This window comes from Suricata suricatta, chromosome 8, assembly GCF_006229205.1.
Source record: "Suricata suricatta isolate VVHF042 chromosome 8, meerkat_22Aug2017_6uvM2_HiC, whole genome shotgun sequence".
In the NCBI taxonomy this organism is placed as follows: Eukaryota; Metazoa; Chordata; class Mammalia; order Carnivora; family Herpestidae; genus Suricata; species Suricata suricatta.
This window is the reverse complement of record NC_043707.1, coordinates 55,149,969-55,173,220: the sequence shown is the minus strand read 5'-3', so window position 1 is coordinate 55,173,220 and position 23,252 is coordinate 55,149,969. Positions and strand designations below refer to the sequence as shown.

The window sequence follows — 23,252 nt, the reverse complement described above, 5'->3', positions numbered from 1 at the left end:
AGAGCCTGATGCGGGGCTTGAACCCACGAACTGCAAGATCATGACCTGAGCTGAAGTGGGATACTTAACTGACTGAGCCACCCAGGTGCCCCATTGACCTTTAATTTTTATAACAACACTATGATGTAAATACTTTTATTAGCCCCATTTACAGATTATGAGGTTGAGACAGAGAATTTGAGTAAAGGTCTAAAGTCATACCATTTGTAGGTGACACAGTGAGGATTCGGCCTCAGGCAGTTTGGCTCCAGAGATGTGTGCTTAGGAGCCAGACCTGTTTGTTTGTTTGTTTGTTTATCTTTATTTTGTTTAGTTGGTTAGTTTTTGTTGATTGGTTTCATTTGGCTTAAATAGAGTAGAGAGGAGAGGGACATTCTTGTCTTAGTGTTAGAATTTAATCGTGTCATTTAATCCTTCTGTGTTTCTGTGGCTAAATGAAGTGTTTGAATAAAATAAGTAATTTCAAAGCAACCCTGAGGGTTGTGGGAGCCTGGAAGAAAGACAGAGGGATATGGGAGTACACAGTTTTAAGAATAACACCACTTTCATCTCTTTTGTATATGATGTTCCTGTGTAAAATAATGCATATATGAAATGTGTTAAAACTTTAATATTTTAGAAAATGCAGACATTCCTGAGAGTTCTTTCTAAATCTGATGCATAGTGACAGGGATCTCCATTTCACTGTTGCCTACAGATCTTACCCTAAACATCCATCCACATTGTTTTTATCACAGAGTATCTTCAGCCTGATGACTCCTGATAACAGTTGATAATTTAATTGCAATAAAGCACATCTAGATGCTGACCTTGTCCCTAAAATTTGAGAGCATGTATTTTTAGAGGGGCAAGATCTTCATCTTACCTCAGTGATCTTTGTGCTAAGATGTGACAAGACATAGAATATATAAGGGTAGTTTGAGCTTTTGAAAACCATAAGAACTAAGAGCAGATAAGAGAATATAAATATAAACAGATATTTATTTATTTTTGGAGAAAAGCCTTTTTGTTTAGAAATAACCTTTTAATTCATGGACAATTCAGGAGTAAGTAAAATTAGGACTTGTTAGAACAAGTCACAGGCTTAATACTAACAAAGTATGCTGAGTGATTCATGTTTCATATAGATTTAATTATAAAATAAATAAGAAGTATTCAATCTCTATCACCAAGAAACAAGAACAAGTAAATGAAAGTGGATTCAAGTGAAAATTTCTGACAGCCTAGGGAAAACAAACAAAAAACAAACAAAAAAAACCCATTTTATAGTACAAATGGAAAAATGATATATGAATAAAGTCACTTCTGTGGTTCAGAAATGTAGAAATACAGAATTGAGAAGTTCTGAGGATTGATAGATGAAAAAACAACAAAAAATGAATATTGCAACTTTCTTATTGCAATAAACCCTTCTTATTGCAAAATTTAAACAGTTTTTTCTTCTGCTGAAATTGTTCTAATCCAACTAGAGATAAGACTGGGAAGCTCAAGGGAAGGAAAGTAGCAAATGAAAATTTTTATATGAAATAAAGAAATAAAGGAATGATTTAGTTCTTTTGACAACATGTCTGCTTTCTGCGTAAATGAGAACTATTCATATTTTAGTAGAGGCTATTCTATAGGAAAAGATTCTAAGAATTCATATAGCTGAAAAGTGCCTTTCAATCTCTTTTCATTGTAAATAGATACACTGCTTAGTTTGTATTTGTGTAGCGACCTCCCCACCTCATCTTTTTCACCTAGACACAGAAATTTTTCAGAAGAAAAAAATATGCTTCTAGTTGACTTCAACAGAGCTGTGGGGAAACTTGATCATAATATGCCTTTCTAATAAATTTTCTGGACAAATGATTTTTTAAATTTTGTATTTATTTTTGAGAGAGAGAGAGAGAGAGAGTACAAGCTGGGGAGGGGCAGAGAGAGGGAGACATAGAATCCAAAGAAGGCTCTAGGCTCTGAGCTGTCGGCACAGAACGCGACACATGGCTCGAACCTGTGAACCATGGGATCATGACCTCAGCTGAAGTCCGACACTTAACTGACTGGGCTACCCAGGTGCCCCCTGGACAAATGATTTTTAGAAGAAAAGAATTATTGACAGTTGTCTGCCCCAGAATTCATATAGATACGGGCATATGTTGTCTTCCATTGAAATAATATGAGATTATTTAAGTCTATATAAATCTATAAACTCTAGATAGTAATGATGGATTAGATATGGACTGGGGTATTTATTACTTGAAATCAATAACAGTTTTTTCAATGAGAGTAGACATTTTCATTAAAGTCATTGACTTGTGCTTTTTGAAATATTTCTTCAAGGAAGGGGTAACTGATAATATTGCTATTGTGTAGATCTATGTGAAGTTATTGTGAATTTATAAAAGCTGGTGAGTCTGTAAATCACTGTGTAGTGGGGTCACTCTGTAAATTAAATCTGCAAAATACTAAAAGAAAATAGATCTAAGAATTCTTATGAATGGAGTGCAGTGGATCTTTGAGTCTCACAAATAAAAATAACTGAAAAGTTTATACCTTAAACATAATCAGTTGCTTTAAGTATCTTAATGTATCCATAAAAAGATCATTGATTTTTCCGTTTTGAATCAAGCAGCTTTTACTTTAACAGAATAAATCTCTGTGTCTTAGGTAAAAGAAGTACATGCTTGGAAGAGAATTCATTAACTGATTGAATTCTTTATTTTATAGACATTTATTTTGCACCTGTATAGTTTGGGCACTTGGCATAAAGTGGTAAACAGAGCATTTGAAAATATTAATCATTGCTCACACCACTATCTTTATATAAATTTTCTGAGCTTTAAGAGTCTTAGATATTTATTTTATATGCCATAGACTGGGGAAATTAAATAGTATAGATTGTTGTGTGTGACTTTCCTAAGCTAAGGTAGATGAATACAATGAATGTGTTCCTCAGGGTAGAAAATTATCAGCTGATTAGTGATAATTTTAGGACAGTAAAATGAGTCTTTAAAAATGATAACATGTTTATATATATATATATATATATATATATATTTATTAGTATTATTAAGTCTGTCCTTTTCAGAGCAAGAGTGTGATGATCCTCCCTTTCATACTACTCTTGTCAGGGTGGTATGAAAGAAAACAATTTATTTCAGGAGTCAAGACTCGAGATTCATTTACCAGAAAAACCCTGAAAGCCTATATAAAAGCACAGGTGGAGTTTCTTTGCTTTTTGTTTGTTACTTAACAATAACACATTGTTCATTCATTCATTTATCTATTTATGCAAAAGCATAATCAATCATTCACTACATGCCTAGAATCCTACCAGGCACTAGGGTTAAAGCTTATGTTTGATACTCTTCCTACTTCTACAAAGTAGAACTAGTGAGAAAAACCAACATTTGACACATAATTAAACAGATAGCTACTGGGTCATAGGATAGGAGGTCATAAACTGAGTGATTAGGTAAGTAAGGCCTGTCCAAAGTAGTAATATTTAAGGTCACATCTGAAGGATGCATAGGTGGTAGACAGGGAAAGAAGGAAGACTTGGAAAAGGGAAGGTTTCTAGACTCGAAAAATATCGTAGGCAGTTTTTCTAAGATGGGGTAAAAAATGCCATGTATGAAGAATGCAAAAGTGACCCCACTGCCTGAAAGAAGAGAGTGAGAGCAAAAGTGGCCATGGCTAGGCCTTTGGCAGTAAACAGGGTATAATTTATGCACAGTCTCATAGGAATATTACGGACTACTCTTTTTTTCTCTAAGTAATGAGAAGCCAACAAAGATTTTGGAATAATATCTTGACATGTTCCCCTTTGCATTTTAAGGAGATCACTGGGACTGCTTTGTAAGGAATGGAGAGGAGGGAGAGGTGAATCTAAAAGACGTACTGATCTGCCCTCCCCATCAATTCTGTACTCATCCCTAATCCTCTCTTCCTCATCACCCCATACTAGCCACACTGATCTCCAGAGCTTTCTTTGAGCTTTCTTGGCCTTTTTCCACCTCAGGGCCTGTGCTTTGGATTTTCCCCCTCCCTAAAATACTTCTTACATTATCCACGTGTCTTGATTCTTCACTTTTTCTTTGTTACCCCATCAGAGAGGCTTTTTCTTACCTCAGAAATAATTTTCCCACCTCCCACTGTAACTGGTATTTTTCTTCATTAACCTGCTTTATCTTTCATTGTAGTGAAATGTGGTGCTTCTCACCGTCATACATACCACTTACTTATCTGTTACTCTACAAAGTACTAAGCTTCATCAGGCAGCACCTTTCTGTGCTCTGACCCTGACACTCAAGAGATTATGCCTGCTACCTAGTAGGTATTCAATAAATAATTTCTCAATTAATGAATGATTAATGAATAATAAAGAGTCTCTTTTAGGCACTGGGAAGTCAATGATAAACTAGACAGTCATTTCCATCAAGACCTTTATATTGTATTACATGGAGACTTGATGCTCAATAACTACATTTACATATACTAGAAACATTTCATAACCACGACAAGCCCTTAATTTTTTTCCATTACAAGCCATTAATTCTGCACTGCTTAAAAGGACTCATCTCAGTGTTTAATTCAGTAATTTATTAATTCAGACTATTTACTGAATTTTTACATCCTTCAAATACAGAAGACACAAATGTGATGATTCTAGCTCTTGAAGTAAATGCTGTTGAGTGGTAAAAATATTCATGTACAACAATTTTAATAGTCCAGTAAAACCATGGTTTGTGAGTATAATTCATGCTTATAATCCAAAGCACTTGTATGTCAAAGCAAATTTCCCCATAAGAAATACCGGAGGGATGCCTGGGTGGCTTAGTCGGTTAAGCATCTGACTTCAGCTCAGGTCATGATCTCATGGTTCATGGGTTCGAGCCCTGTGTCAGGCTCTGTGCTGACAGCTAGCTCAGAGCCTCCAGGCTGTCTTTGGATTCTGTATCTCCCTCTCTCTCTGACTCTCCCCTGCTTGCTCTGTCTCTGTCTCTCAAAAATAAATAAAAAACATTTAAAAAGAAAATACTGCAAACTCAGATGATATGTTCCACAACCCAAAAATATTCATATAAAAATGATTACAATACTGTAATATAATGCAAAATAATAAAGAAAATATAAAATATAAAGAAAAGTAAAAATATTAACTTCCACTTACCTTTGAAAACCTTTGTGGCTGGTGGGAGGGAGAGGCTAGTAGGACAATTTTTACTGTCACTAATGGAATCACTGCTCTCTATTGACTCAATGGACTCTTTTTCTTTTCATGCAACTTTAATAAGGAACCTATCCAGTGACACTTGCTTTTGCCTCTTCTTGAGGATTTCGCATGAATTTGACATTGCATAGATGATCACCCTCAATCCTGCAAAGAGAGAGAGAACTATTGGCTCAGTTGTGATCATATGCCATTTGACATCACATACTACTTCTATTTCAAGACATCACTCATTTATCAAGTTAAAATTTATTAGAAATGTTCTTTTTTTGGAAAACTCACAGGACAAGTTACTAGCAATCTAAGGCTTTACTGTATATGATAAAAGTAAGAGAAACATATGTGAAAAAGAGTTCTATGAGGGAGTAGGGACAAGGGAGTAAAATAGTCCTCTCTCTGCAGAGTTAGAGGAAAATTCCCAGAAAGTGATTCCTACCTGAGGAGTAAGATTTTACTAGGAGACAGAGTGAGAAAGATGTTCCAGTTGGGGAAAGGAAATTGACCAAGTGCAAAAATAAAACTGGGACTAATCAGGACTCATAGATTTATAGAAATTTGGTGTGTTTGTGAGTTAATGGAGGGAGTTAAGTCTGAAAAACTAAGTTAGGTACAATAATAAAGTTATTTATAGTGAAAAAATAATTTGAACTTATGCCAATTTTCAAGTAATACATCACAGAAATACTGCATTTGCTCTAACAACATGAATAGATTCACAGTTTAAGAAAATATATTTGGTGACATATTAAATCTGGATTAATAAAGTTATGCAGCCAGACCAGTAGGTTCTTAGATAGAACATGATGAAGTTTTATGTCTGATGTTGTAAGGGTGAACAGAAAGGTGTGAAATAAAATATCCTAAAGATATAATGAAATAATAAAGTGATATGATAAGAACGGAAAGGGTATAAGACTATTTAGTTTTGTCCTGCATGACTATAGGGAGAGGGTGGCTTTCTAGAAGATGTGAAGAATAAGGACTGAAGGACCAGTGCAGCTAAAAGACGAGTTTTGGTTTGGATAGATTAATTTTGTCATCTGTGTAGGACTCCTACACAGATGTTATGTTTTAAAATCATTGGCACATTTGTGATGTATTAACATATTATGGTCTCTGATTTCATCAAGGGAAGTAAGTAACTGAAATATTCATGAAACCAGTTTGGAATCCTGAGGAGCATCAATACAAGATGATTAAAAAGAACTTTTTTAAATAGCTTTATTGATAATTGCCAAAACTTTGAAGCAAGATGTACTTCAGTAACTGAATGGATGAACAAATTGTGATACATCCATATATTGGAATACTGAGTTAAGAATTAGTTAAGTCAGAAAGAGACCTGGAGGAAACTACAATGCAAAAGTGAAAGAAGCCAGTCTGAAAATTCTCAATATTGTATTATTCCAACTAGGTGACATTCTGGAAAAGGAAAAACTATGAAAATAGTAAAAGGTCAGTGATTTCTAGTAGTTAGTGGGGAGGAATGGAGGAGTAAATGGAGCCCAGGGAATTTTAGGGCCGTGAAACTATTCTGTATGATACTGGAATAGTGGATACATATCACTATAGATTCATCAAAATCTGTAGAATATGGGACACACAAAAAATGATTCTTAATGTAAACTATAGGCTGTAATTAGTAATAATGTATCAGTATTGGCTTATCAGGTATAAAAAATGCATCACATGAATTCAATATGTTAATACTAAGGGAAACTGGGAGAGAGGGATGTTATATGGGAACTCAGGATTTCCCACTCAGTTTTTCTGTGAACCAAAAACTTCTTTAAAAAATAAAGCCCACTAAAAATGTTTTTTTAAAATGTTAAACATATCACATGCTGTCAAAGATACAAAACAATCTGGGAGGAAGGATAAAAAGAACAAGAAATTTAAACGTAAAAAAGTTATGATCAAATGAATATTGGGAGAAGGAAAAATCGCATGGAAGACAAATGCCGTGTTTACATCAATAGGGTAAAAACTAAAGTAGTGAACTTCATTTTGCTACTAAGAGCTCATAAATAAATTCCATAGGGATTCGCTCTAACATGAATAGATTCACATATTAAATATAGATTAATAAAGTTAAGAAACAAGACCAATAGGTCCATGGATAAAAGATTATGTAGTTTTATGTCTAATAAATTCCATAGGGAGAGGATGAAAAACTAGAGTTCTGATTAAAAACTAGAATTCATAAGGACTGAATTGGAACTAGTACCCAGAGACTTAAGGACTTTATTTTCATTTATTTATTTATTTAGAAGGAACATATATGTGCAATCAGGCAAGGGCTGCAGGAGATACAGACTCTTTTTTTTTTTAAGTTTCTTTACTTATTTTGAGAGAGAGAGAGAGCGAGTGAGCATGTGTTCATACAGGAGATGGGGAAGACCAGAGACAGAGGTAGAGACAGTGAGGACAAGAGGGAGTTGGACAGAGAGAGAGGGACAAAGAGAATCCCAAGCAGACTTTACACTGTCAGTCAGAGACCCATGCAGGGCTTGAACTCACAAACTGTGAGATCATGACCTGAGCCGAAACTAAGAGTCCGAGCCTTAACTGTCTGAGCCACCAGGTGCCCCAAGGGAGAATCTTAAACAGGCTTCATGCCCAGCATGGAGCCCGACATGTGACTTGACTCTGGGCTCAATCTCATGACCATGAGATCATGATCTGTGTGGAAATCAAGAATTGACTGAGCCCTCCAGGTGCCCCCCAGGAGATTTAATTTTTTTTGCGGAAGTCTTCTCTTAATTCAACTTCCTCATTGGAGATAGGGCAAAGTTTCTAAAGCATAGCTTCTGCTTATCATCCGTTAGTGAATATTACCAATCTATGCAATAAAGCCCAATATTTTTAAATGTACTAAGGTGCCTGCCTTAAATATATATTTAAATCTTTCTTCCAGGACTTGCATAATATGGAAGCAATGTTTATTTTTATAAATGAGTGAGCGAAGAGGTATATTTTAATTCAGGTTCTTTCTACATATATAGGTTTAGAGTTGTACCATTTTTTAAAGTATTGGACCAATTCCAGTGCCTTGAGAAATAAATGGATAAGAATACATATTGAAATGGTAAGCAATGGCATATTATGTTTTGCTTGTTTCTATCAAGGAAGACAGGACATTGATATAAATGTCATCAGGCAAAAAATGAAAAGGTTTTTAAGATTCCAAATAATTATTTTTGAGTTTGGGTATTTGAGGGTAGTTATTTCTATAGGGTCAAAGAAAGGAAATTTAAACCTGTCATGAACTGAGGAAATGCTACAGCAAATCAAGTAGTTTCTTGGGTGTTCTGGAGCTTAAATTGATGAAATGTTAACAAGATCTGTAGATGTGAGGCCAGGTTGGGGCTTGACATTGTTATATGGTTTGGCCACAGGGGAATTTTTCTGTTTATAGGGGATAGCAGTTGTTGATGGAGCCCAACTTCCTTCTCTAATACTTGGAGCTTTGGAGGTGACTCATTGGCCCCATCTCCCAGGAAATTATCTATCAGTGATCACACTGTTGTCTTCTTGAGCTGTACCCCATCCTCTCCCTTTCAGGTAGCCTCATGTATTCATGTGCCAGTCCATTTTGTGATGAACTCATGATTTATCTCCCTAAGAAAAATTGAATTGAGATTCATTTGAATCTTGCGCCACCTGGAAAGAGAGCTGATGGTTGGAAGGCTTGACCCTGCTTGAACGAACTTCAGTGAACATCGCCTGGGTGGCTCATTTGGTTGAGCTTCAGACTCTTGATTTTGACTCAAGTCATGATCCGAGGGTTGTGGGAATGAGCCCCACGTTGGGCTCTGTGCCGAATGTGGAGTCTGCTTGGGATTCTTTCTCTGCCTTGGCTGCTCTCCCCTAGCTTTGCTTGCAGTCTCTCTCTATCTCTCTCTAAAGTTAAAAAAAAATCGAGACAGTGATAATAATAATATTAGAAGTATTAGTGACTGTAATTTGTGTAATTGAATGAATATCAGTATTGCTTTTGTATTCTTTAAAAGAAAAATGTCCCTCGTTGATGATTATCTTAACTGAACTTTGAAACAGTTAGAATTGAGACTGTCAAATAATATATACAACCTAATAGTCATGCCTTATTTTAAATACACAGATTCCCCCCAATGACTTGAAGAAAACAAAGAGTGTGAAGATTTATTAATAATAGTTCAAGTTTTGTTTTAACTGTTTAGCTTACCTATATCAAACAGCACTTAACTCTAAAATACAAAGCTGCATCCTTAACTTGGATACTATCTCAGCACATCTGGGACTATATATTTGATCCAAGGAAGTTGCTATTATCCAGAAAAGTATCTTGTGCCAAATGGTTACAGAGGCATACAACTTTTACATTTTTCAAAATTAGATTGAGCAGTATTCACCACATTACTTACAATATCAAAGGCCACACGTGCACCAGCTAGGACATCTCATCTTACCTTGAGCAGAGAATCCTCAGAAATGCATATATTTGCTTGATAATCACACTGGACTTTAGAGCAACTGAAGATTAAAGACATAGACCTCACAGAACTTAAACCATGAACAACTGCACTCATTATTGATATTCTTTAGTTTCCTCATTTGATTTAATGTCCCTCTAAACACATAATTGAACAAACCTGTTTCTGTCTGTTTCCCTGCCCTAACCTCTACTCTGGCAGTAATGAGGCCAGAAAAAAAGTGACTATTACAAATTCTGTGCACAGTATCCTTGTCTGTAAGGTAAGTTCTACAACACAGGGAAATCATTCCTTATCAACTAAATATTTTCTGCAATTTGAATCTGTGAAAAATATTGACGATGAATAGTCACTGTCTATGCAACACTGGGAAGGGAAAATTTTTATTTACTTAGCATTTGCCATAGTTGTTTACTTTAGCCTTTCTTCCATTTATTTACTTTCAGCTCTACTTTTCATAATTAGTTTTCATTGAAATATATAGTTTGTAATGAAATATGTCGCATTTTTATGAAATGGAAAGTAAGATTTTTAGTTGGTGACAAAAGAAAGACTGCAAATATTTAGAAAATTGTCCACTTTTACCTTTTCACACAATGACAGCACACAATCATTGCTAGCAAAGCCAGAGTGTTTATTTTGTGCCAAGTACTCTTATTTTTGAAGTTTTTATTTACTTTGAGAGAGAGAGAGAGAGCATGAGCAAGGGATAGGCAAAAGGAGAGGGAGAAAGAGAATTCCAAACAGGCTCTGTCAGCGCAGAGCCCTACGCAGAGCTCGAACTCAGAAACACACCATGAGATCATGGCCTGGGCTGAAATCAAGAGTTAGCTGCTTAACCATATCAGCCACCAAAGGTACCCCTGAGCCAAGTACTCTTCTAAGTGAGTTGCAGGTTTTGACAAATGCAGTTCTTACAGTTGCTCTGAGAAGGAGACGGCACGCGGTTTCCCTAGTACTAGACATATAGAAATTGTGGCACAACTTAAAAACATAAAATTCCTAGAAGAAAACATAGGTGGTAATCTCTTTGCCACAGGTCTTTGCAATGATTTTTTTGAATTTGACACCGAAAGCAAAGGCAACAAAAGCAAAAATAAACAAGTGGGGTTACATCAAACTAAAAATCTCCTGCACAGCAAAGGTAACCATCAATAAAAATGAAAAGCAATCTATGGAATGGGAGAAAATATTTGTAAATCATATATCTGATAAAAGGCTTATGTTAAAAAAAATACAAAGAACTCCCACAACTTAATAGTCAAAACAACAATAATAAAAAAAATCCAATTAAAAATGAGCAGAGGAACTGAATGGACATTTTCCTAATGAACACAGACAGATGACCAGTAGATACATGGAAAGATGCTCAACATAACTAATCATCTGGGAAGCATCAGTCAAAAGCCTAATGGGATATCTATTGGATATGGCTAATATCAGAAAACAAGAGATAGCAGGTGTTGGTGAACATGTGAAGTTGTGAAGCCAATTAGAAAACTGTGGAGGTTTCTCAAAAACTTAAAAAAGATGGAATTGCCCTATGCTCTAGCAATCTCACTTCTGGGTATATACCCCAAAGAAATGAAAACAATATCAAATAGCTTTCTGCTCTTGCAGCATTATTCACAACAGCTAGTATGTGAAAACAATCTAAGTGCCCATCAACAGATGAATGGATAAAGAAGATATGATATGCGTATATATACCATGCAACATTATCCTGCCATGAGAAGGAAAGAAATCTCACTATTTGTGACAACACGGGCATTCCTTGAGGTCATTATGCCAAGTGAAATAAACCAGACAGAGAAAGACAAATACTGCATGGCATTACTTATATGTGGAAAGGAAAGGAAAGGAAAGGAAAGGAAAGGAAAGGAAAGGAAAGGAAAGGAAAGGAAAGGAAAGGAGGGGAAAGGAAAGGAAAGGAAAGGGAAGGGAAGGGAAGGGAAGGGAAGGGAAAAGAGAAGGGAAAAGAGAAGGGAAAAGAGAAGGGAAAAGAGAAGAGAAGAGAAAATAAAGAAAAGAAAAAAAAGAGAAAAGAAAAAGTTAAAATTATAGATACAGAGTAGAAAATATTTGCCTGGGCCTAGGGAGTGGGGGAAATAAGGAGAGGTTGGTAGAAGGGTGAAAACTTTCAGCTGTAAGATCAAAGAAGTCTGAGGATCTAATGTAAAGCATAGTAACTGCAATGTCTGTATTGTATAACTGAAATATGCTGAGAAAATAAAACTTAAATATTCATGCCCCCTCCAAAAAAAAAGATATGTTCATTACTAGATTAGGGGAATGCATTCACACTGTAAACATATATCAAGTCACTTTATTTATTTATTTTTTAAATATTTTTTAAAATTTATTTTTGAGAGAGAGCGCGAGCAAGGGAAGGTCAGAGAGAGAGGGAGACACAGAATCTGAAGCAGGCTCCAGGCTCTGAGCTGTCAGCACAGAGCCCGACACGGGGCTCGAACCCACAAACTGTGAGATCATGACCTGAATCAAAGCCAGATGCTTAACTGGCTGAGTCACCTAGGTGCTCCTCAGATCACTTTAAATATCTTACAATTTTATGTCAACTATACCTCAATAAAGCTGAAATTTTAAAAATATAAAGAAATTCTGGTACAGAGGGGTTAGATAATTAAGTATGGTTGCTGAATTAGTAAGTGCCATAACAAGATACCGAAACAGGTAAATATGTATACATAGTTCATTATATATTTAACTACTATGTTATCCTAAAATTTAGCTTTAAGATAGATTAAATCAATTTCATACATGTGGAAGAAATCAGTTATGTGGTTGTAAATACGTACGGCAAACAGCCAGTCAGTAAAATTTTATTAAATGGCACTGCTGATCCAAGTTGTGTTTTGAGGACTAAAAAGAAGGATCCCTTTATTTAATAGTACCAGTTGAGTAGTTGCAAACTGAAATTACCAAAATGTCAAAGGCCTGAAGAAGCGAGAAACAGTGTCCAGTGTGGGCCTATGTGCTTAGCTGATACAGCAACACAGCTGGCTTCATAGAATTTAATGTGTACTTATATAATTAGATAAAAGTACTCCTCTGGCATCCTCAGACATACTTGAGGAGCTGTGGACTTCTGTGGCTAGCAACATGGGATTCATATATATATATATATATATATAATATTTGATTTATGTAATACTTTATTGATTTTTGAGAGAGAGAGAGACAGTGGAGGACGGGAGGGTCAGAGAAAGAGGGAGACACAGAATTCAAAGACAGGCTCCAGGCTCTGAGCTAACTTCAGCACAGAACCTGACCTGGGACTTGAACCCACAAACCGTAAGTTCATGACCTGAGCTAAAGTTATATGCACAGCCAACTGAGCCACCCAGGCACCCCTCAGATATTTTTTCAGATTACATGAAAATATTCAGATTTTACCCTAATACTAAATGGAAAGACATTCTCCAAAAGTCTGGAAACTTTAGGAATATATAAACAAGAGAAAAAATTTCAGATAGTGGTTATGTGTAAAATGACTAAATATGTTTGCTTTAAACTTTATACAAATAATTGAGAGCAGTCATTAGAACAATTAAAAGGTAGGAAGGAGGAAAAGTCAAAACAGAAGAGGGGTATTTTTTCAGTGACAGATTAGAGATGATTTTAAATTATGGAAAGTAAAAGATGAAAATTGATGAAATAAAAATTAATAACAAAAATGAAATTTCTTAATAGAAAATAAATAAATAAAAATAATGAGAACAGTTTAAAAGTATACAAGTGCATAAAAATAAATACAAAATGTAAGATGAAATGAAGAATCCAACCCAGAAGGAAAAAATGAGAAATGGGAAACATAGATATTAAAAATAAAATCTAAAGCAGTATAAAAATGAGGTATGTTCAACCATTGTTACATATAGATAAACCAAAATTGTCTTAAAGTTATGTATTTTATATATAAACCATAGCAAGAACAAAAGTTTGGAGTTTGGATGAGAACATAATGAATCTTGATAGATTTCGTAGCTTAGCAGCACCATCGGAGAACCTACCAATTGTATACATATTTCAACTTATAATTAAGAGGGACAGAATTCTGGATACACATCACCGTACATGATCATAAATTCAAATATATTGCCTTTTTGGAATGTAAATTCTGTAGCCGATTCCCTCACAGCAGATGTTGTGATATGTCTTGTTTTGACAGAAACAGATGGAGAAAGGGCCATGGATGTGAAAGTTTAAGGGTCATGGGGCTCCTTATAGGTAGAGCTTAGGCAAGTAGGAGTCTTGTCAATCCAATGATTGATTATAGATTAGTATGTTTTTGAAAATAAGAAGATTTAAATGGAATGTGCCAAGATCACCCAGGGCTTGGACCTGACCAACCCGTTTTATCTTGTACTTGGCACTGAGAATGATGGCTTAGAAAACTTTCTTATTGAATTTGCTGATAATAGCAAGCCTGTAGAGACAATTATTACACATAAAAGTGAATCTGCTCTTATTTTTAAAGACCTTGACAATCTTTTGGTATAAAGAGAAACTTTGTAGGAAAATTTTAAGAAATATAAAGTAATACCAAGTCTGATGTTTTTCTTTTTTATTTATTTAAAAACAATTTTAAATAGTTTATTGTCAAATTGGTTTCCATATAATACCCAGTGCTCTTCCCCACAAGTGTCCTCCTCCATTGCTACCACCTCTTTTCCCGCTCCCCCTCCCGCTTTAACCGTTGATTCCCTTTCAGTATTCAGTAGTCTCTCAGGTTTTGCATCCCTCTCTCTTGCCAACTCTCTTTCCCCCTTCCCCTCCCCATGGTCCTCCATTAGGTCTCTCCTGTTCTCCTTTTAGACCTATGAGTGCAAACATATGGTATCTGTCCTTCTCTGCCTGACTTATATCACTTAGCATGACACCCTTGAGGTCTATCCACTTTCCTACAAATGGCCAGATTTCATTCTTTCTCATTGCCATGTTGTAGTCCATTATATAGATAAACCACATCTTCTTGATCCATTCATCAGGTGATGGACTTTTAGGTTCTTTCCATGTTTTGACTATTGTTGACAGTGCTGCAATGAACATTGGGTTACATGTGCCCCTATGCATCAGCACTTCTGTATCCCTTGGGCAAATCCCTAGCAGTGCTATTGCTGGGTCATAAGGGAGTTCTATGGATAGTTTTTTGAGGAACCTCCACACTGCTTTTCAGAGCACCTGCACCAGTTTATATTCCCACCAACAGTGTAGGAGGGTGCCCGTCTCTTCACACTCTCGCCAGCATCTATAGTCTCTTGATTTGTTCATTTTAGCTACTCTGACTGGCATGAGGTGGTATCTCAGTGTGGTTTTGATTTGTACTTCCTTGATGATAGGTAATGTTGAGCATTGTTTCATGTGCCTATTGGCCATATGGATGTCCTCTTTGGAGAAGTTTCTGTTCATGTTTTCTGCCCATTTCTTCACTGGGTTATTTGTTTTTAGGTGTGTAGTTTGGTGAGTTCCTTGTAGATTTTGGATATTAGCCCTTTATCTGATACGTCATTTGCAACCATCTTTGCCCAGTCCGTCGGTTGCCTATTAGTTTTCTTGATTGTTTCCTTTGCAGTGCAGAAGCTTTTTATCTTGATGAGGTCCGAAGAGTTCATTTTTGCTTTCATTTTCCTTGCCTTTGGGGATGTGTCGAGTAGGAAATTGCTGCAGTTGAGGTCAAGGAGGTTGTTTCCTGCTTTCTCCTCAAGGGTTTTGATGGTTTCCTGTCTCACATTGAGGTCCTTCAGCAATTTTGAGTTAATTTTTGTGTATGGTGTAAGAAAGTGGTCTAGTTTCATTCTTCTGCATGTTGCTGTCGAGTTCTCCCAGCACCACTTGCTAAAGAGGCAGTCTTTTTTCCATTGCATACTCTTTCCTGCTTTGTCAAAAATTAGTTGGCCATACATTTGTGGGTCCAGTTCTGGGTCTCTATTCTATTCCACTGGTCCATGTGTCTATTTCTGTGCCAGTACCGTACTGTCTTGATGATGACAGCTTTGTAGTAGAGGCTAAGGTCTGGGATTGTGATGCCTCCCATTTTGTTTTTCTTCTTCAATATTACTTTGGCTCTTCAAGGTCTTTTGTGGTTCCATACGAATTTGAGGATAGCTTGTTCTAGCTTTGAGAAGAAGACTGGTGCAATTTTGATGAGGATTGCATCGAATGTGTAGATTGCTTTGGGTAGTAATGACATTTTCATAATGTTTATTCTTTTGATCCATGAACAGGGAATGTTTTTCCATTTCTTGGTGTCTTCTTCAATCTCTTTCATAAGTTTTCTATAGTTTTCATCATATAGGTCTTTTACATCCTTGGTTAGATTTATCCCTAGGTATTTTATGGTTTTTTGTGCAATTGTCAATGAGAACAGTTTCATGATTTCTCTTTCTGCTGCTTCATTATTGGTGTATAGGAATGAAACCGATTTTTGTACATTGATTTTGTACCCTGCAACTTTACTGAATTCATTAATGAGTTCTAGAAGCCTTCTGGTGGAGTCAATGGGGATTTCCATGTAGAGTATCATGTCATCTGCGAAAAGTGAAAGTTTGACTTCTTCTTTGCCAATTCTGATGCCTATTATTTCCTTTTGTTGTCTGATTACTGATGCTAGGACTTCCAGCACTATGTTAAACAACAGTGGTGAGAGTGGACACCCCTCTCATGTCCCTGATCTCAGGGGGAAAGCTCTCAGTTTTTCTCCATTGAGGATGATATTAGCTGTGGGCTTTTCATAAACTGCTTTTATACTTCTTAGGTAAGTCCTTCTGTTCCGACTTTCTCAAGGGTTTTTATTAAGAAAGGCACTGTATTTTGTCAAATGCTTTTTCTGAAACTATCGACAGGATCATATGGTTTTTATCTTTTCTTTTGTGAATGTGATGTATCACATTGATGGATTTGCGAATATTAAACCAGTCCTGTAACCCAGGAATGAATCACACTTGATCATGATGGATAATTTTTTATATGCTGTTGAATTCGATTTGCCAGTATCTTGTTGAGTATTTTTGCATATGTATTCATTAAGGATATTGGTCTGTAGTTCTCTTTTTTAGCTGGGTCTCTCTCTGGTTTGGGTATCAAGGTGATGCTGGCTTTGTAGAATGAATTTGGATATTTTCCTTCTATTTCTTTTTGGAATAGTTTGAGAAGAATGGGTATTAAAGCTCTGCTTTAAATGTCTGGTAGAATTCCCCTGGGAAGCCATCTGGCCCTGGGCTCTTATTCATTGAGAGATTTTTGATAACGGATTCGATTTCATCACTGGTTATTGGTTTGTTCATGTTCTCTATCTCTCCCTGTTTGAATTTTGGTAGTGCATGTGCATTAAGAATTTGTCCATTTCTTTTCGGTTGTCCAATTTTTTGGCATACAATTTTTCATAGTAATCTCTGATGATTGCTTGTATTTCTAAGGGATTGGTTGTAATAGATCCATTTTCATTCATGATTTTGTCTATCTCTTTTCCTTTTAAGGAGCCTGGCTAGAGGCTTATCAATTTTGTTTATTTTTTCAAGAACCAACTCTTGGTTTCATTAATTTTTTCAACTGCTTTTTTGGTTTCTATATTGCTTATTTCTGCCCTGATCTTTATTATTATTTTTTGCTGGGTTTGGGGTGCTCTTGCTCTTCCCCTTCTAGTTCCATTTGGTGCTCTATTACGTTTTGAATTTATGCTTTTTCTAGTTTGTTGAAATAGGCCTGAATTGCAATATACTTTCCTCTTAGGACTGCCTTTGCTGCCTCCCAGAGATTTTGGATTGTTGTATTTTTATTTTCATTTGTTTCCATATATTTTTTAATTTCTTCTCTAATTGCCTGATTAGCCCAAACATTCTTTAGTAGGGTGGTTTTTAACCTCCACATTTTTTGGAGGTTTTCCAGACTTTTTTGTGTGGTTAATTTCAAGTTTCATAGCATTGTGATCTGAAAGTGTGCATATTTTGTTTATACTCATGGAGGGCTACTTTATGCCCAAGTATGTGATCTATCTTGGAGAATGTGCCATGTGCACTCAAAAAGAAGGTGAATTTTGTTACTTCAGGATGCAGAGTTCTAAATATATCTATCAATTCAGTCTGTTCCAATGTGTCGTTCAGGTCCATTGCTTCTTTCATGATTTTTCTGTCTGGCTGTTCTAACCATTGCTGTCAGTGGAGTATTAAAGTCCCCTGCAATGAGCACATTCTAATCAATAAGATTGTTTCTGTCTTTGATTAATTGTTTTATGTATTTGGGGGCTTCCAAATTTGGTGCATAGATGTTTATAATTGTTAGGTCTTTCTGATGGAGAGACCCTGTAATTATTCTATAATGTTCTTCTTTATCTTTTGGTAACTGCCTTTACTTTAAAGTCCCGTTTGCCTGATATAAGTATGGCTTCTCTGGCTTTCTTTTGGCTTCTAGTCACATGATAGATATTTCTCCATCTGTTTACTTTCAACCTGAAGTTATCTTCAGGTCTCAAATGAATCTCTTGTAGACAGCAAATAGATGGATTTTGTTTTTTTATTCACTCTTCTACCCTGTGTCATTTGGTTGGAGCATTCAGTCCATTTATATTCAGTGTTATTGAAGAATGTGGGTTTAGATTCATTGTGTTCTCCATAGAATTCATGTTTATAGTGGTATCTCTGGAACCTTGTATTTTTTGAACATTTCCCTCATAGAGTCCCTGTTAGGATTTCTTGTAGGGCTGGTTTGGTGGTCATGAATTCTCTCAGTTTTTGTTTATTTGGTAGCACCTTTATCTCTCCTTCTATTTTGAATGACAGGCTTGCTGGATAATGGATTCTTGGCTGCATAATTTTTCTGTTCATCACATAGAAGATTTCCTGCCATTCCTTCCTGGCTTGTCAAGTTCCATTAAATAGGTCTGTAACCACTCTGATAGGTTTCCCTTTGTATGTGAGGGCTATTTTATCCCTAGCTGCTTTCAGAATTCTCTCTTTATCTTTATACTTTGTCTGCTTCACTATGATTTGTCATGCTGAACGTCGATTCAAATTATGTCTTAAGGGAGTTCTTTGTGCCTCTTGAATTTGAATGTCTATTTCTTTTCCCAGATTCAGGAAATTCTCAGTTGTAATTTGGTCTAGTACCCCTTCAGTTCCTCTCTCTCTTTCTTCCTCTTCAGGAATTCCTATGATATGGATGTTGTTCCATTTCATTTGATTGTATCACTCAGGTCTTGAATTCTCCTTTCCTGCGCCTGGATCAATTTGTCTCTTTTATCCTCAGCTTCCTCTTTTGCTATTACTGTGTCTTCTAATTCACCTATTCTTCTCTCTGCCTCATCTATCATGAGGTGGCCGCCTCCATTTTATTATTCACCTCATTTATAGCCTTTTTTAACTCATCACAGGTAATTTGAAAGTCCCTAGTCATTGTATCAGTAGCTTTTCTGATGCTTTTTTCAAGCCCAGTGATTAATTTTATGACAATAGTTCTAAATTCTTATTCAGTTATGTTGTTTAGATCTTTTGTGAGCAGTTCTGTGGCTGTGACTTCTTCCTGGAGTTTCTTCAGGGTTGAGTTTTTTTTGTTGTTGTTTTGTTTTGTCATTTTGGCTAGTTTTCTCTCTCTTGTAAGTTTTAAAAAGCTCATTTTGCACTGTAGACTTGTTAGTATTGCTCTGTTATAGGAGGCTTATTGATTCTCCAGGCCCTGTCATTTCAGGAAATATTCTTTTAATGGTATCTCTCAGTTTCTCTTGTTGTACCTTTGATTATTTTCTTCCCTACTCAGCGATAGTTGGGACTCTCCGTTATGCATAATTTTCCTTTTTCTTGGTGTAGCCCTGAAAAGGAAAAGAGACAGATAACCACATTGGGAAGAGAAGCATGCAAATGCACAGAGAAATCAAACAAACAAATTAAAAGGGGGAAAGGAAGAAAAAGGAGAGGAAAGAGAAGAAAAGAGGAGAAGAAAAAATAAATGGGTACAGGGACAACAAAGGACAATTGACAGTCTAAAAGTGTATAACCTGTGGAGGGGAGAGATAAGGATGAGATAAGGGAGAATATATCTGGATGGCAAGAGAAAAGAAAAAAGAGGGGAGAAAGAAAAAAAAGAGGGAGAAAGAAAAACAAAAATAAAGAGTAAAAATGTTTTAAAAAGTAAAAAAGCAAAAAAAGGTGATAATAATAAAAAAAAAAAAAAAAGAAAAAAAAAAAGAAGCAGCAGCTTCCCCTAGTGGATAGGCCTGGTTTGGGGTACGTAGGTCTTGGGGGCTCCTCTCGAAGGACCCTCCTTGGTTGTCGCGGAGAAATGAATGGTTGCCCCTTATGCTCCGCTGGAACTGAGCACTGCAGGCCACTCTTATGAGTCGGATCTCCTTGTGCCGTGAGCGAGCCAAGCTGTATTTTCCAGGCTTCCCTTGCTTCAAAATCCTTGTCCATGCGCTTTTATGCTACCACAGATGAGACGTACTTGCTTTGGTGGCTGGCTTCTTAGCTGGGATCGTGTAGGGGGAGGGAGCAGTTTCTCTTGGCTCAGGCTGGGATTTGCACTGCCGCTGCCTGAGGCATGGGGCACTGCCAGAAATGAGGTGTGCGCTCCCACAGTGACAGCCGAAGGGTGTGCCCCCACTGCCACCGCTGCCAACTCCGTGCCAGGCATTTGTAGGGTTGGGAGCTATTTTTCTCCTGTTGACACCCAGGATTTGGGGTTCACGCAGCCAATGCTGGAGGCGAGATACATGGTGAAAATGAGGTGCGCGCTCCCACTCCCACAGCCGAAGCTGAAGACGAGCTCCTGCGGCCACCACCTCCAAGGCTGCTGATTCCCTGCCGGGATCGTGCTGGGGTGGGGGCTGTTTTCTCCCTTGTAACACACAGGTTCTGGATTCGCGCTGCCCAGCAGTTACATATGGAGTGATAGTTTTTCTCTCTGTGTGGTATTAAATGTTCTTTATCTCTTCTATAGAGACAGTAATATGAGCGTATTCAGTTTCTCTTTCTCTCCCCTTTGTCTCTCAGGGGCTCTGCTTGTTTTTCCTGTGTTGGGCTGGGGCTCCCACCTTACCTGCCCTTCTCGGGCTGGCCCGTTTTCCAGTCTCCCCCATTCATATTTACTCAGGCTTCTTTGAGGTTGTCTTCTTTCTGGAGTCTGTATTTTCTCCTTCTACTCTTGCAGATGAGAGTAATGTCCTTCTTAGCTCAATAGATAGGGCAGACAAAGTTTACTGAGCTTCCTTCCTCTCTGCCATCATGGCTCCTCCCCTCAAGTCTGATGTTTTTAAATTAGTTGTGCAATGAACACATCAAATGACATATATTAAGGAGTTAATATAAAACAATATCTGCCTTCATTTGATTATCTAGATGCTAGCTAACATCTTGTTTAAACTTTAAAAGTTATAAAATAAAGTGTGTTTAGCATTAAAACTAAAGAGGTATTTTCAGAGTTCATTCATTTACTTATTATCTCAATTATTGAATGCCTTATATCAACAAGATATTGGACATTGGTGGTGCAAAGAAATATTTTATTATCAAGAGAAGTCCATTTCAGGAAAGCTAATGGGAAACAGATTACAATATATGATCAAAAGTGCAGTTCAGGAATAATTATAGAGTCCTGGATACATCTGAAGTAGGACAAACTGTGAGTGAAGACTCAGAAAGTATTTCAGAATAAATTTCACTTAATCTACAGTTTCAGAAAATAGTTTTCATGTGGAGACAATATGTGAAAAAAATTGGGAAATGACTTTACTAGAAAAACTCCTAGCAGTGTGCTCAGTGGAAAATGAAGGTGGATTATTAGATAGAGGAATTGACAATGTGAGTGGTTTTCTGTGGCTCCTACAACTTTCTTGACTTTGAAGAAGCTAACAGAAAATACTATATTTAGCCCATGATTTCCCTGATACTTTTCCCCCAGCCATTGTAAAAATTTTCTTGAACAACCAGACTCTCACTATTAAATAAATTCATGCTTAAAATACCTAGAATCATTTCTAGTTTTTATTTTTCCTGACCCAAATCTTGGCTGGTATTATGAATGGCATGAAGAAATTGAATTTGGGGGACATCTTTCAGAAAGTAAGACAATTAGAATACGTAAGATTGGAGTCAAAGGAAGTGATTCAGTTGAGGCAGGACTATGACCTGAGGAAAAAAGGTAAGGATTTTTGTTTTTGTTTTGTTTTCTTAAGGGACATTAAGGATAAAGAAGAGTCAGGAATTAATGCCATTTTTTTCTCATCCACATAGCTGAGTGAAAGGTCATTTAGTGAGACTGGGAATATGAAAGAACTACTGGTTTGGACAGAATGTTAAGGTAGCAGAAGGGAGCTAATGCCATCAGTTTGGAAAAATGAATTTGAGGTGTCTCTGGGGCAACTAAATGTATTTTATTTTTAAAAGAAGTATAGGGATCTATAAAACTCAAGAGAAAGATCTGTGTTAGAGATATGGGAAAATCACCCACAGATAGAAATCAGTGCAAATGAATGTAGATGATACCACCCACCAAAATTATAGAGTGAGACTAAAAGGGAAATCAGAGTTGGGAGGGCTCCAACAATAAGAAAAAGCAAAATTTACTAAGTTATGAAATAGAGAAGAGACATAGGGAGAAAATCAGGCAAATATACTTTCATAAAAGTAAGGGAATACAGAGTTTCAGGAAGAGGCAGTTCACAGAGTATAGAATCCTATTAAGAGGTCAAGTAAATTAAGCATTGTTTTTGCATGTTTAATGGCAAGAAGTTATTGGCATTTATGGAGAGAAAAGTCTCTTTTGGAAGAGGCCAAATTGCTCTAGGATGGAGATGCCTGGAAGGTTAGTTATAGATGTAGTATTAAAATACATTTAAGATGTTTGGATGTGAATTTAGAAGGGAGAATGAAAGAAGTGAAGGAGTATTTTGGATTGATGGAATGATTTTTATTGTTGTTTTCTACATTTCTGATTTTAATTGAATAATTACTACAATTTTTGAAGAAAGTTTTAGCAAACACTTAAGTATAAATAGAATTGACAGATCACATTGTGTGTGTGTGTGTGTGTGTGTGTGTGTGTATATGCAGACTTACAAAAATACCTTGTAATATGAATAAATATATAGAAAACTATTTTCATTATTGTATAAAAATCCTTTATATGAAACGTCAGTGATTTAGGTACTCAAAGCCATCTGTTTTTTTTTATGCCATTTTTACATTGGAAATTTATCACTGATTGTTCACTCTGCTTAAAAGGAGAAATAGCCAGAAGTACAATTACATACTGATTCATGTGCTATGGCCAGTGGTTTGGCTGGATGGTCAGAGACTTGGTCAGAACATGACTAGAAAATTGTTGATGAGGAAACTTGAGAAAGAGTAATGTTAGTAGACCTCTATTAATGGGTAAGAACATGAAGATAATTGTGTCCTGTGTAAAATGTTCACCAAAGGGTAACTTCAAGAGGACAATTTAAATAATTAAGTTAGTAGGATGACTGATTTGATGGAAATCAGCCTCATTTCCTAACCAACCTCATCATCAATCAGTAAGCTCATGAATAAAGTGTCCATTGTGGCAGGGAT

General features: G+C 36.4%; 1 pseudogene; it reads left to right on the top strand.

Moving 5' to 3' along the window:
• LOC115297613 overlaps positions 1–20,592 on the top strand; it is a 49,292-nt pseudogene extending 28,700 nt beyond the window's left edge.
• Positions 20,593–23,252: the final 2,660 nt, after the last annotated feature.